The sequence below is a fragment of the Bos grunniens genome, chromosome 22 (genome assembly GCF_055505025.1).
Source record: "Bos grunniens cultivar Pamir isolate PY7600 chromosome 22, Bosgru_T2T1.0, whole genome shotgun sequence".
In the NCBI taxonomy this organism is placed as follows: Eukaryota; Metazoa; Chordata; class Mammalia; order Artiodactyla; family Bovidae; genus Bos; species Bos grunniens.
In genome coordinates, this window is record NC_141186.1 from 55,697,171 (window position 1) to 55,711,545 (window position 14,375).

Genomic DNA, 14,375 nt, shown 5'->3' on the forward strand with positions numbered 1-14,375 from the left:
CTGCCTTTCTGAGTCTCTTGGACTTAAGAAGATGTACTGAAATGTAATGTTAAATGGTACAAGATTTGATACAAGGTTTCCCTTTGGTTTCTGGTCATATTTGTAAATGTCTTTAGAAAAGGACTTACTTTTTACAACAAGCTTCCCTCTCTACTTTGCACCTCCCAAAGCTCTTCTCCTTCAAAACTGGAGGAAGCCAGAGACTTTTATCCTGTTTTGGGTTATCCTGGTCTGTTTCCATGTCAGAAACCAGAAGAGTTGCTTCCTGGGTCCCCTCTGGACCAAGGAGCACTTTAAAGTCTTTCTAGAGACACACCCCACAAAGACAAATGGCTAAGTACCCATTCCCGATATTGGTGAACAGGTGAAGCACCTAGTGAAGCCAAGTGGTTACAAGTTCAGACCGTGGTCAACAAGATCTGGATTTGAATCTGACAAGAACAAAAATGGTCAGGATAATCTGCCGCTGCATAAAAAACAAGGTTCCATGCATTACTGTGTATGGTGTTTATGGCGCTTGCAGGGTAAATGGTACCCAGTGGGGACTCAGAGTTTTAAAGTATACTGAGCATATACTTCATGCTTTACCACTTCTATCTAATCTTTACAACCTTGTGAGGCAGATTTCTGTGGTTTTACAAATAGGTAAACCATAGCACAGAAGGGTTAATAAGAACCGAGTCTAAGACCTGATTCTGGAATGGGCTTCCTTTCCACGGTATCAACCTGTTCTTCCTCCAGCTCTCTGTATGATTGAATTAACTGTTGAATTCATGAAAGGCAGTGGATGAGCGTGCAGACATAACTCAGCCTTAGCCCATTCAGGAAAGAATTAGTGGCTGATGGCTTACACAAAATCCAGTTGAAACCAGGCTCTCTGCTCCAAATAAAAAAATAACTGCCTTCTTGGAAAAGGCTGTTAAGAGAACTTGATTACAGATTAAAACTTGATTATACATTTTAGATTAAAAAGAAGCCACCCCCTTGGGTTTCTCTTTATGGACTTAAAGCTGATGAGCTTGAACTCAATTCCTCCCCTGACCAGTGTGCGAAGCTTACCAAACATTGGCTTCTTTTTAACAATTTACAGGGTTTACAACAATGCGTGTTGGATGAGTTTTTTAAGAGCAGTTTTCTGCAAGTTGTTAAGTTAGAGTGACAGACATTTGTTTTTCCTCACTGCTGCATGTTGAGGAAGGTTCCATATGCTTTGTCCCCAGATCACTGCTATTGCAGGGAGAGGCCAAGTGGCAGAGAGCGGAGCCATAGAGGTGAAGAGACTGCAGGTGAAGAGGGGAGAATGATGGGTCAAAACACGAGGAAACCAGGGGAGGTGGGGGTGTTACTGAGTCCAAGCTCCTACTGCTCCCGCACGACAGGCCAGTAAATCAAGAGATGAGTTGTTTGAGCAAAGAATACTGACTTTACTTTGAAAACCAATGGACCAAAAAGAAGGTGGACTAGTGTCCCAAAGAATTGTCTTCCCTGAGTTAGAATTCAGGCTTATTTTATACTAAAAGGGGAGGGGATAAAAGAATATATTCTTCACTAATGTGTTCATAGTTTAAATATATTCAAAGGAAGAATAAACCCACCCTTAGCATTTATTTTCATCCTTCAGTTCAATTCAGTTCAGTCGCTCAGTTGTATCCGACTCTTTGCGACCCCACGGACTGCAGCACACCAGGCTTCCCTGTCCATCACCAACTCCCGGAGCTTGCTCAAACTCATGTTCATCGAGTCAGTGATGCCGTCCAACCATCTCATCCTTTGTTGTCCCCTTCTCCTCCCACTTTCAGTCTTTCTCAGCATCAGGGTCTTTTCCAATGAGTAAGTTCTTTGCGTCAGGTGGCCAAAATATTGGAGTTTCAGCTTCAGCATCAGTCCTTCCAATGAATAGTCAGGACTGATTTCCTTTAGGATGGACTGGTTGGATCTGCTTGCAGTCCAAAGGACTCTCAAGAGTCTTCTCCAGCACCACAGTTCAAACACATCAATGCTTTGCGATCAGCTTTCTTTGTAGTCTGAAGGCAATATGAAAACCATCAATTACATCATCATATGAATCTATAAAAGCTTGCAAAGCCATTCCGTCCAGTAGAAATTGCCATAAACTTTCAACATTGCTATGTTAATGTTACTGCAAAGGCTGGGTTTGCCTTTTGGTGCATGTTGAGCCAAAAGACACAACCAAACCCAAGAGCAGGAAAAGGAAGAATTTATTCTTTGCAGAATAAGTATTTATTCCTCGTTGTAAGGAGAACACCAGAGATCTTTCCCAAAGCAGTTGTCTCCCCAACAGCAAAATTGGGGAAGATTTAAGCTAGGGTTGTTTGCATATTCATGAAGGAGCTGGGGTGTTGATTGAAGTCACAAGAATCAGAAAAGGTCAACATCATCATCCTTCAGGTTGCAATTGATCTGGTGACTGAGCTCCTAAGGCGTGGGGTGGGGCGGGGTAGGGGGGGATTGCAGGGGTTGCAAATTAAATTCTGCAAAGCAACTCAAGAAAGTGCTTCAGGCTAGTATTTACCATTGAAACAGATCTGGGAGTCTTTACAACAGGTATTATTTCTGCTTATCATTACTTCTCTTGCTTGATAACAGTCAAGGTGTTCCTGCAGGGTTTTTTTTTTTTTTTTTTTTGCTGCTGTTGTTCCCTTAAGATCATTAATTACTGAGACCTGTTCAATGATAAGCACTGTGGCCAGGCTCAGATCACAAAATGACTAAGGCCAAAAATAGCTTCTCTTATGTCAAGAAACCAATGCCTGGTTCTCTTTCTCTGGAGACCTCCTACCTATCTGCTTACACTTATAAAATGTGCGGGGAGCGAGCTCCGCCTCTGGCAAAGGTCATGAGGAAGGAGGCTTGGCATACGCAAAGGCGGGATCAAGCCTCAGGAGTCTCCCTGGAAATTCTTGAGCAATCTACCCCCAAAACCAGAGTCTGCCTACTTTCTGCTTTGTGCTTTCACCTACACCTCTGACTTTACGGGGGGCTGTCCCCCACTACCTCTCTGAAAAAAGAGTTAGCTTACAGCTCCAGTTAATAATTCCTGGATGTGACAGTGTTTAACCTACAAACTCCTTTGGAAATCCTCTAGCCTGCCTGAATAGGTTTTTCCGGCCACATGTGATTGTTCAGAGCCTCCCAACTGTGAGAGGCAGGAGATGTTCTAAACTGTCTAAACACAGATTCTTTTGAGTAGTCAAAAGATTGATTAGAAATTGTATTGGTGAAGGGATTTTCACTTGTTGGGCCAATGTTTGCTGCTAAGTTTCCATATCCCTTACCTGCTGTGTCCCTGGCAGTGTATTGATTAATATAATTGGTGTAAGTAGTAGCTTTAATGTTTGTAACCTGGGACCCTTGAGTTAATTCTTTTTCTTGTTGTAGCCCACCACACCTTTGCTCTGTAGGAATGCAACTTTATCTAATGCTTTTGGAGGGTGGCTCCTGACCAATCACCTTTAGAGAAAAATAAGTTTTCTGAAGAAAAGGTCTTAAAATGTTAACAGGCCTCCGGGCCAGAAGATGATGCAAATCACCTAAGCTTTTGCATATGATAAGTTTGCAGGAAGAAAGCCTGGTTTGCTGCCTGACTCTACCCCTTCCCCCATTATCCTCTATGCATAACTTAAGGTATAAAAACTACTTTGGAAAATAAAGTGCGGGCCTTGTTCACCGAAACTTGGTCTCACCATGTCGTTCTTTCTCTTACCTTCTGGCTGAATTATTCAGCCTCTTTTTTCCACTGAATTTCCTCACTGAGCTATCCTTATTTCAGCCTCTTTTCTCCACTGAATTTCTTCACTGAGCTATCCTCATTCTATTACTCTTTATATCCTTAATTAATGTTTAATTAAGCAATTGTCTCCTGATCTTCGCCTACGCCGTCTCTCCTTCGAATACCCTGGATCAGCCGGGGCTGGTCCCCGGCAAAAATGTCCATTCAGAAAAATCCACGAGTCTCCAGATTTGGCCATTTGATAAATCGGTCATTTGCTTGGCAGAAGATTGCTTGTCTCTCTTTTGAAGATGGGTCTTCTAGGAGAGAAACATAAGTCTCAAGAGCAAGACGAGGAAGATTCTGGGCTGTCCTGGCTGTGATGCATGTGAAGAGCCATAAGGAAACAACGCTGCTAAGACCTACGTGGCCAGCACATCATGCCACAGTTTCTTGAGCTTACAAAACCTAGGTTGTGCAATGGTTCCCATTGTGCGGGGATGTGTGATGCCCTCAAGTGAGCTGTAAGAGAAGTGATGAAGGTACGCTGACTTGGATCACTGTGGTCTTGAATAAGTGTAATAGGCCTCGCTGCCCCACTATGTCTGAGAATGTTCTGTCTTTTTATGGCTCCTGGTCATGCCTCTTTCTTGAGGCTCACCATCTTGGTGCTCCAGTGGTCTGTCTCCCCAGTACTGGGCAGCAGGGGGGGATCTGCTCTGAGCCTCACCCCAATTCCCTGCTAACATGGAGGCCACATTTGTGACTTAGGTGACCATCTACGTGGGATGCCCAGACCTCATCTAATAATTTAACAAATGCTTTTGAGCACTTCTTGGGCCAGTCCTTGGGACCAGGCCTTAGGAGACAATAGAGGTCATGTCAGATATGGTTTCCACCCCATGGATCTACTACAGGCTTGCAAGTGACAGAAACAAACGTTGTGAATGGCTACTGGCATGTTTCGTGGGATCCAGGAGCACTTGGGATGACCTCACTTCTGAAAGGCTCAAGTCAAGTCAGCTTCTGGAACCTCATCAACCAGAATCCGAGGACATTCCCACTAGAATGCTGCCACTGACTTACATGAATCATTCCTATTTCTACTTGCTCTGAGCATCAGTTCAAAACTCTAAAGCCAGAGTGAAGAATCGTCTCATGTCCGCCTCTGCTGCAATCAGCTCCAAAGGGAGGTGGGAGCAAGTTGGCATAACATGGGCAGAGGACCAACAGTTCCCAGAGGAGCAGGAATCACTGTGAGCAGAGCAGAAACTCTAAAAAAAAAGACCAAAAAAAGGATTCATTACAAAGATCTTGAAGTCCAGCAGAGGAAATCTTATAAAGAACTACATTCAACTCAGCCTCATAGATGCTTAATTAACTGAAACTCAGGGATAGGTGGGTGTTAGGCACATTTTCACTTAGAAGGTGACATCGCCACTTATCTTTTTTAAAACCAAGTTTATTACATTCAATATATACAGTAATGGATGTGTGCTCAGTCACTTCAATTGTGTACAACTCTTTGCAACCCCATGGACTGTAGCCCGCCAGACTCCTCTATTCATGGGATTCTCCAGACAAGAATACTGGAGTGGCTTGCCATTTCCTACTCCAGGGGATCATCCCCACCCGGGGATCAAACCCAAATCTCCTGTGGCTCCTTCGTTGCAGGCGGATTCTTTACTCCTGAGCCACTGGGCAAGCCTGATGTATACAGTAAAATACACCTATTTTAAATGCAGAGCTCAATACATTTTGACAGATGTGTACAACCATGTCATCTCCATCTCAATCAAGATATAGAAGACTTGTATCACCTTAGAAAGATTCTCAAGTCCCTTTGCAGATAACGCTCTCCTTTAGGCCCCAGGCAGCCACTGAAGTGACTTCTGTCACTATAGATTAGTTTTGCTGATTCTAGAACTTTCTGCACGTGGAATGATACAGTATGGACTCTTTCTCCGTTAACATTTTGTCTAAGATTCAACCACATTTCAAAACCGTGTTTTGGAGCCTAAGAGAAAGAGAGAGGATGTTGTCGGGATGGAGACATGAAAGAGCAGAGTGTGCTTTAAACACCAGAATCAGTTTAGTGTGACCGACACAAGCAGTCTGAGCAGGCAGTGGCAGGACAGGAGCCGGATAAAGTGGAGAGAGATGATAACGTTGACTTCTACCTGAGCCCTGCACTCTTGAAAAACAGGGATGGTGAAGAAATCTCCCAACTCTTTTGTCCTCTGGAAATGGTTTACTGCAAAGAAACACCTCTTCCCGTAGGACCTACATAAGATTCCTGATTGCTTCACTCAGTAGCTCTGGCAAGGTGACACACAGTGCTTCTGAATTCCTATTCTTTACCACATAAAAGATTCCCCGAGGTACTGTTTCCACTGATCAATAGAACAAAATGCTGGTCAACAAAATTTTAAACTTCTCTCATTTTTCCAGTCTCCTTCATTTTTGCACGCCCTCAGCCTGAGTCTGTGTAGTCAAAGCTATGGTTTTTTCCAATAGTCATGTAGGGATACAAGAGTTGGATCTTGAAGAAGGCTGGATGCTTTTGAAGAACGATGCTTTTGAACTGTGCTGTTGGAGAAGACTCTTGAGAGTCCCTTGCACTGGAAGGAGATCAAACCAGTCAATCCTAAAGCAAATTAATTCTAAATATTCATTGCAAGGACTGATGCTGAAAGTGAAGCTCCAGCACTCTGGCCACCTGATGCAAAGAGTCAACCCATTGGAAAAGACCCTGATGCTGGGAAAGATTGAAGGCAGAAGTTCTAAGAAGGGGGTGACAGAGGATGAGATGGTTTGATGGCATCACCATCTCAATGGACATGAGTTTGAGCAAACTCTGGGAGATAGTGAATGACAAGGAAGTCTGGCATCCTTCATTCCATGGGGTCATAAAGAGTCAGCCATGACTTAGCGACTGAATAACTGAACAGCAACAGCCCAAGGTGAGCTTCCCAGGTGGCCTAGTGGTAAAGAATCTGCCTGCCAGTGCAGGAGACATAAGAGACGTGGGTTTGATCCCTGGGTCGGGAAGATGCCCTGGAGGAGGTCATGGCAGACCACTGCAGTGTTCTTGCCTGGAGAAACCCACCGACAGAGGAGCCTGGTGGGCTACAGTCCCTGGGGTCGCAGAGAGTCAGACATGACTGAAGCAATGTGGCACACACGCACAGCCTGAGTCAGCATATGACTCCTTCTGCGAACATGCAGGCCTCAACCGAAAACATCCTCTGACTTACTACTGTTTAGTCAAGCCACCCTTTCTTCCCACTCTTCCACATCTAGTTCTTTCTGGCTTTCTTCACTCTTCAAGGAAAAACTCTTTTTGCCTAATCCCTGAGACACCTGCAAAATCACATTTAGAATCAAACCCCACACCCACCAGTGACACTCAGAGGGCTCAAATAAAACCTTGTGCACACAAGGACGCAGGGACTCCATAGAGAGTGAAGCAGACCTGCCTTTGAGTGTTTGAGTGTCTCCTGCATAGACACAGGTCAGCAGTGGCCTGCTTCAGGGGCAGGGGCTCTGGGTGCAGCAGACCCGGGAGGCGCAGTGTGAGCCCCGCCATAGAGCCACCAAGCAGACAACCCACTCACTGGAGAACAATTGCACTGAAGAAGTCCTCACACTGCTGGGAAAGTTCTAGGGCCCACAACAGAATTCCCAGCCTGGAGATCCAGCAAAGGGTTTGAGAACCCCCTAGAGAATTGGACTTTGAAGGCCACTGGGATTTGATTACAGAACTTCCACAGGATAAACAGACTCTTGGAGGGCACAAACAAAACCGTGTGTGTGCACCAGGACCCAGGAGAAAGGAGCAGTGACCCCACAAGACACTGAGCCAGACTTGCCTGTGAGTGTCCAGGAGTCTCTGGTGGAGGTGTGGGTCAACAGTGGCCTGCCATGAGATCAGGGGCACTGAATACAGCAGTACTGGCATAAGTCCTTTTGAAGCAGGTCACCATTACTGCCATTACCCCTACCATAGTTTGGCCTCAGGCCAAACTACAGGGAGGGAACACAGACCCACCAATCAACAGAAAGTTGGATTAAAGATTTACAGAGCATGGCCCTGCCATCAGAGCAAGACCCAGTTTCCGCCACAGCCAGTCCCTACCATCAGGAAGCTTCCACAAGCCTCTTATCCTTATCCATCAGAGGGGAGACAGAGTGGAAACCACAATCACAGAAAACTAACCAAACTGATCACATGGACCACAGTCTTGTCTAACTCAATGAAACTATAAGCCATTCCATGTAGGGCTACACAAGATGGATGGCTCATGGTGGAGAGCTCTGACAAAATGTGGTCCACTGGAGAAGGGAATGGCAAACCACTTCAGTATTCTTGACTTGAGAATGCCATGAACAGTATGAAAAGGCAAAAAGATGGGATACTGAAAGATGAACTCCCCAGCTCAGTAGGTGCCCAATATGCTACTGGAGATAAGTGGAAAAACAGCTTCAGAAAGAATGAAGAGATGAAGCCAAAGTGGAAACAATCCCCAGTTGTGGATGTGACTAGTGATGAAAGTAAAGTCCAATGCTATAAACAACAATATTGCATAGGAACCTGGAATGTTAGGTCCATGAATCCAGGTAAATTGGAAGTGGTCAAACAGGAGATAGCAAGAGTGAACATCGACATTTTAGGAATCAGTGAACTAAAATGGACTGGAATGGGTGAATATAACTCAGATGACCATTATATCTACTACTGTGGGCAAGAATCCCTTAGAAGAAATGGAGTAGCCCTCATAGTCAACAAAAGAGTCTGAAATGAAGTACTTGGGTGCAATCTCAAAAATGACAGAATGATCTCGGTTTGTTTCCAAGGCAAACTATTCAATATCACAGTGATCCAAGTCTATGCTCTAACCACTAATGCTGAAGAAGCTGAAGCTGAACATTCTATGAGGACCTATAAGACCTTCTAGAACTAACACCAAAAAAAAAGATGTCCTTTTCATTATAAGGGACTGGAATGTAAAAGGAGGAAGTCAAGAGATACCTGGAGTAACAGGAAGTTCAGCCTTGGAGTACAAAACGAAGGAAGACAAAGGCTAACAAGTTTTGTCAAGTGAACGCACTGGTCATAGCAAACACCCTCTTCCTACAACACAAGAGACAACTCTACACAGGGACATCACCAGATGGTCAATACGGAAATCAGACTGATTGTATTCTTTACAGCTGAAGATGGAGAAGCTCTATACAATCAGCAAAAGCAAGACTAGGAGCTGACTGTGGTTCAGACCATGAACTCCTTATTGCCAAATTCAGACTTACATTGAAGAAAGTAGGGCAAACCACTAGAGCATACAGGCATGACCTAAATCAAATCCATTACGATTATACAGTGGAAGTGACAAACAGATTCAAGGGGTTAGATCTGATAGACAGAGTGCCTGAAAAACTATGGACAGAGATTCGTAACATTGTACCGGAGGTGATGATCAGAACCACACCCAAGAAAAAGAAATGCAGAAACGCAAAATGGCTGTCTAAGGAGGCCTTACAAATAGCTGAGAAAAGAGGAGAAATGAAAAGCAAAGGAGAAAAGGAAAGATATATCCATCTGAATGCAAAGTTCTAAAGAATAGCAAGGAGAGATAAGAAACCCTTCCTAAGTGATCAGTACAAAGAAATAGAGGAAAACAATAGAATGGGAAAGACTAGAGATCTCTTCAAGAAAATTAGAGATACCAAAGGAAAATTTCATGCAAAGATGGGCTCCATAAAGGACAGAAATGGTATGGACCTAACAGAAGCAGAAGATATTAAGAAGAGGTGGCAAGAATACACAGAAGAACTCTACAAAAAAGATCTTCATGACCCAGATAACCATGATAATGTGATCACTCATCTAGAGTCAGACATCCTGGAATGTGAAGTCAAGTGGGCCTTAGGAAGCATCACTACGAAAAAAGCTAGTGGAGGTGATGGAATTCCAGTTGAGCTAGTTCAAATCCTGAAAGATAATGCTGTGAAAGTGCTGCACTCAATATGCCAGCAAATTTGGGAAACTCGGCAGTGGCCACAGGACTGGAAAAGGTCAGTTTGCATTCCAATCCCAAAGAAAGGCAATGCCAAAGAATGCTCAAACTACTGCACGATTGCACCCATCTCACACGCTGGCAAAGCAATGCTCAAAATTCTCCAAGTGAGGCTTCAACTGTACGTGAACCGAGAACTTCCAGATGTTCAAGCTGGATTTAGAAAAGGCAGAGGAACCAAGATCAAATTGCCAACATCTGTTGTGTTATAGAAAAAGCAAGAGAATTCCAGAAAAACATCTACTTCTGGTTCATTGACTATGCTAAAGCCTTTGACTGTGTGGATCACAACAAACTGTGGAAAATTCTTAAAGAGATGGGAATACCAGACCACCTGACCTGCCTCCTGAGAAATCTGTATACAGATCAAGAAGCAACAGTTAGAACTGGATATGGAACAATGGACTGATTGCAAATTGAGAAAGAAGTACATCAAGGATGTATATTGTCACCCTGCTTATTTAACTTAAATGCAGAGTACATCATGAGAAATGCTGGGCTGGATGAAGCACAAGCTGGAATCAAGACTGCTGGGAGAAACATCAATAATCTCACATATGCAGATGACACCACCCTTTTGGCAGAAAGTGAAGAGGACCTAAAGAGCCTCTTGATGAAAGTGAAAGAGGAGAGTGAAAATGCTGGTTTAAAACTCAACATTCAAAAAATGAAGATCATGGCATCCGGTCCCATCACTTCATGGCAAATAGATGGGGAAACAATAGAAACAGTGAGAGACTTTATTTTCTTGGTCTCCAAAATCACTGCAGATGGTGATTGCAGCCATGAAAGTAAAAGATGCTTGCTCCTTGAAAGGAAAACTATGACTAATCTAGATAGCATATTAAAAAGCAGAGACATTACTTACTGACAAAGGTTCATATAGTCAAAATTATGGTTTTGTATAAACCATAGTAGTCATGTATGGATGTGAGAGTTGGACTATACAGAAAGCCAAGCACTGAAGAATTGATGCTTTTGAACTGAGGTGTTGGAGAAGACTTGAGCGTCCCTTGTACTACAATGAGATCAAACCAGTCAATCCTCAAGGAAATCAGTCTGAAATATTCATTGGAAGGACTGATGCTGAAGCTGAAGCTCCAATACTTTGGTCATCTGATGCAAAGAACTGACTCATTGGAAAAGACTCTGATGCTGGAATGATTGAAGGCAGGAGATGGGGACAACAGAGGATGAGATGGTTGGATGGCATCACTGACTCGATGGACATGAGTTTGCGCAAGCTCTGGGAGTTGGTAATGGACAGGGCAGCCTGGCATACTGTGGTCCATGGGGTCACCAAGAGTCAGACATGACTGAGAGACTGAACCGAATGAGAAGCCTACAGAGCTTTGGTTGGCGTGGTGTCCCCACTGCTCTAGTCCTCCCCTCCCCCACCACACCCTCTGCAATAAATCTTCTGAATAAAGTATCTCCTTAATAAGTCTTGGAGCAGGAAATGCAACCCACTCGAGTATTCTTGCCTGGAGAATCCCATGGACAGAAGAGCCTGGCGGGCTGCAGTCCATAGGGTGGCAAAGAGTCAGACATGACTGAGTGACTAAGCACATAAATAAGTCTGAGTTTGTTTTCTTATTTTGCAGTCAAATATGTTTCCACTAGAATCATAGCCCCAAAGATTTTTAACCTTCAAAAAGTCAAAACTTTTCATATCTTCTGTTCTTTCATGTGTAAAATGGGGATGATATAATTTTTGCCTTGCAGTACCTTTGTGATGATTAGAGATGGGAAACCGTGGAACTATGATAGATAATCAATAAATAGTATTCTATAGAGTTACGTTAGAGTCCTGGCCTTGTATGTCAGATTAAGTTTACACTCACTGTTGTGTCTTTAACACTGTCCAATGCTTGCAACATAGTATACTCTCAATAAACAATTTGGAATGAACAACTTTATCCCTTGATACCAGGAAGCTGTGAGAAAAATACCTGATTTAGAAAGAGGAGGTTGGTCACTGTTGACTTTCATCCGGCCCTAAATGGCTTTCCTGATAGCTCAGTTGGTTAGAATCCACCTGCAATGCAGGAGACCCCGATTTGATTCCTGGGTTGGGAAGATCCGCTGGAGAAGGGACAGGCTACCCACTCCAGTCTTCTTGGGGTTCCCTGGTGGCTCAGCTGGTAGAGAATCTGCCTGCCACGTGGGAGACCTGGGTTCAATCCCTGGCTGAGAAGATCCTCTGGAGAAGTGAAAGGCTACCCACTCCAGTATTCTGGCCTGGATTATTCCATGGACTGTATATAGTCCATGGGGTCACAAAGAGTCGGGCACCAACTAAGCGACTTTCACTTCACTTAATGCATTAAAAAGGGCCTGTCTCTCCACACGTGCCTCCCTAAGGGTCCCTGTGATACAAAATTTAATGCTGCCTGGAAAATGGAAGTGATAATTCCTGTCATTCTCAAATCACTAGGGCCATATATACACATTGCCACCTCCGATAGAGAGGCTGTCCCCCGGCTCTCCCAAGGGGGCGTGACCAGCCTCCTGATGACCCGCCTTTCCCAGGGTCCAGGTTCCTCCCACTGCGCCGGGTGCTAGGGTCTCCTTCACTGGGCCGACTAGCGCGTCCTTGTGCGCATGCGCGCACCCCCCTCACGCCTGCGGGGGCGGGGCCACTGCGTCATCGGGACGCGCGCCGCGGACAGCGCCGCGGTTGCCGGAAGTTGGGCGGCGGTAAGTGAGCCGCGCCGTTGAGGAGGACAGGGGTCCTGCGAGGTCGGTTTCTGTAGCCCTGGGCCTGAGGGGTGAGCTCGGCGGTGAGGTCGAGGGTCACGGCGGGTCTGAGGAGCCTCCTTCAAGAGGCGGGCCTCCCTCCGCTAGGGAGACACACCGACTCTGGCTCTCGCCTTCTGTCTGCGGTCACGTCCCCCTCAGGCTGATTCAGCCCGGGGTCTTCCGACTAGGAAGCTTTTGCTAATTAACAAAGTAATTCCCGCCTGTCCCCTGGCAGCGAGTGCTCTGAACATCCTGTGTGGGCACACGGGGGACAAGCACGCCTGGGCTCTCTCTCCTGGCTTTGCCCGGTTTTGCTGTGACTGGCGCGTCTTTTCTGGCCAACTCCTCTCCTCCCTTCATGTGGCATGATGTTGAAACGCTTTTAAGGAGCTGAGTACAGGGCTCACATGCAACCGCAAGGTCCTTTTTCTGTTCCAGCCAGTTTCTCATGGTAGAGAATAAGTGTAAATACTGATCGAGCTGCTGCTGCACATCTAGCACTGCTCTGCAAGCTGGGGATACCAAAGTGAGTAAGGTACACATCCCTGTCCTCGAGTTAATTTTTTTTTTTAAGTCAAGGAGATAGCGCTACAGTGTGAAACTGTTGTAGGGGGTTGCTGGCGGACTTAGGGTGCTCGCAGGTCAGGCTGAGGCATCAGTAGGCTTCGGTCCTAAAGGATGAGCAGGATTAGTCAGGTGAAGAGGGCAGTGAGGTGGGACGATATCCCAGACATTTGGAGTGGCATGAACAGAAGGCTATCCATTGAGTGACCAGCAAGGAGTTCACTCAAGCTGGAATGCTCTGTTGTGGAAGAGGCAACTCTGGAAAGCCAGATCATGAAGGATTGTGTGGGCGACAGCGTGAGGAGCACAGACTCTGGAAGCTGAGGTGCTTGTGTGCCATGTCTGGCTTTGCCACTGAGCTAGTTTGTGAGCTTGGGCTGGTCACTCCCTTTCTTAGCTTCAGTTTCTTCATCTGTAAAAGGAGCAAATAGGGAGTTCCCTGGTGGCCTACTGGTTAGGATTCTTGGCTTTCACTGCTTTGACTGGGGTTCAATTCCTGATCAGGGAACTGAGATCCTACAAGCCACATGACGTAGCCAAACATCCCCAACCCCACCCCAGCCCCCCCCCCCCAAAAAAAACAGAACAAAAACAAAGGGCAGACATTAACCCACCTTCTAGGGTTGCTGTGAGAAGTGAATTAGAGGATGTTAGCCACTTGACACTCCTGCTGCTCCTGCTAAGTCTCTTCAGTCGTGTCCCACTCTGTGCGACCCCATAGATGGCCCACCAGGCTCCGCCATCCCTGGGATCCTCCAGGCAAGAACACTGGAGTGGGTTGCCATTTCCCTCTCCAATGCATGAAAGTGAAGAGTGAAAGTGAAGTCGCTCAGTTGTGTCTGACTCTTTGCGACCCCATGGGCTGCAGCCCACCAGGCTCCTCCGTCCGTGGGATCCTTCAGGCAAGAGTCCTGGAGTGGGTGCCACTGCCTTCTCCACCACTTGGCACTGGTGGCCAGTGAACAACAAACTGCTGCAGTTACTGTTGCCAAGTTAAGACATGTTAAGAAGCTTTATTTGGAAATGTGGGTGTGAGGGGTAGAGCCCTGAGGAATTTTAAGCAGGGTTGTGCCATGGTTTTATCTCTTTTAAAGTAGCCAGGCAGTGATGTGCTTATTAGAGTGGGCAGGAAGGACCTGCAGGTAGACCGGGCAGGGCACCGTTGCTGTAGTCCAGGTGCCGGAGGAGGGGGGCCTGAACCAAGGCAGCACCTGTGGGGATGGAGAGGGGTGGGTGCATTCAAAGACAAGGAAGTGAGATTT

At 45.7% G+C, this 14,375-nt stretch overlaps 1 protein-coding gene and 1 long non-coding RNA gene across 51 annotated transcripts in view; one reads left to right on the forward strand and one right to left on the reverse strand.

The window, feature by feature from the left end:
- Positions 1–1,341: 1,341 nt before the first annotated feature.
- Positions 1,342–14,102, reverse strand: LOC147348668 (uncharacterized). The gene is made up of 2 exons (XR_015151835.1): positions 13,728–14,102; positions 1,342–5,004 (listed from the first exon to the last, which is right to left on the reverse strand). It is a non-coding gene; the product is annotated as an uncharacterized LOC147348668 (long non-coding RNA).
- The window catches only part of ATG7 (autophagy related 7), a 282,407-nt gene continuing 280,506 nt past the window's right edge, over positions 12,475–14,375 (forward strand). For 27 of the 50 annotated variants that reach the window (XR_015151824.1, XR_015151826.1, XR_015151821.1 and 24 more), the window contains exon 1: positions 12,475–12,507. The gene's annotated coding sequence lies outside the window, so the exon portion shown is untranslated. Of the gene's footprint in view, positions 13,085–14,375 lie in introns of all 50 variants that reach the window. The other 23 variants (XR_015151829.1, XR_015151830.1, XM_086368527.1 and 20 more) reach the window with 4 other exon arrangements.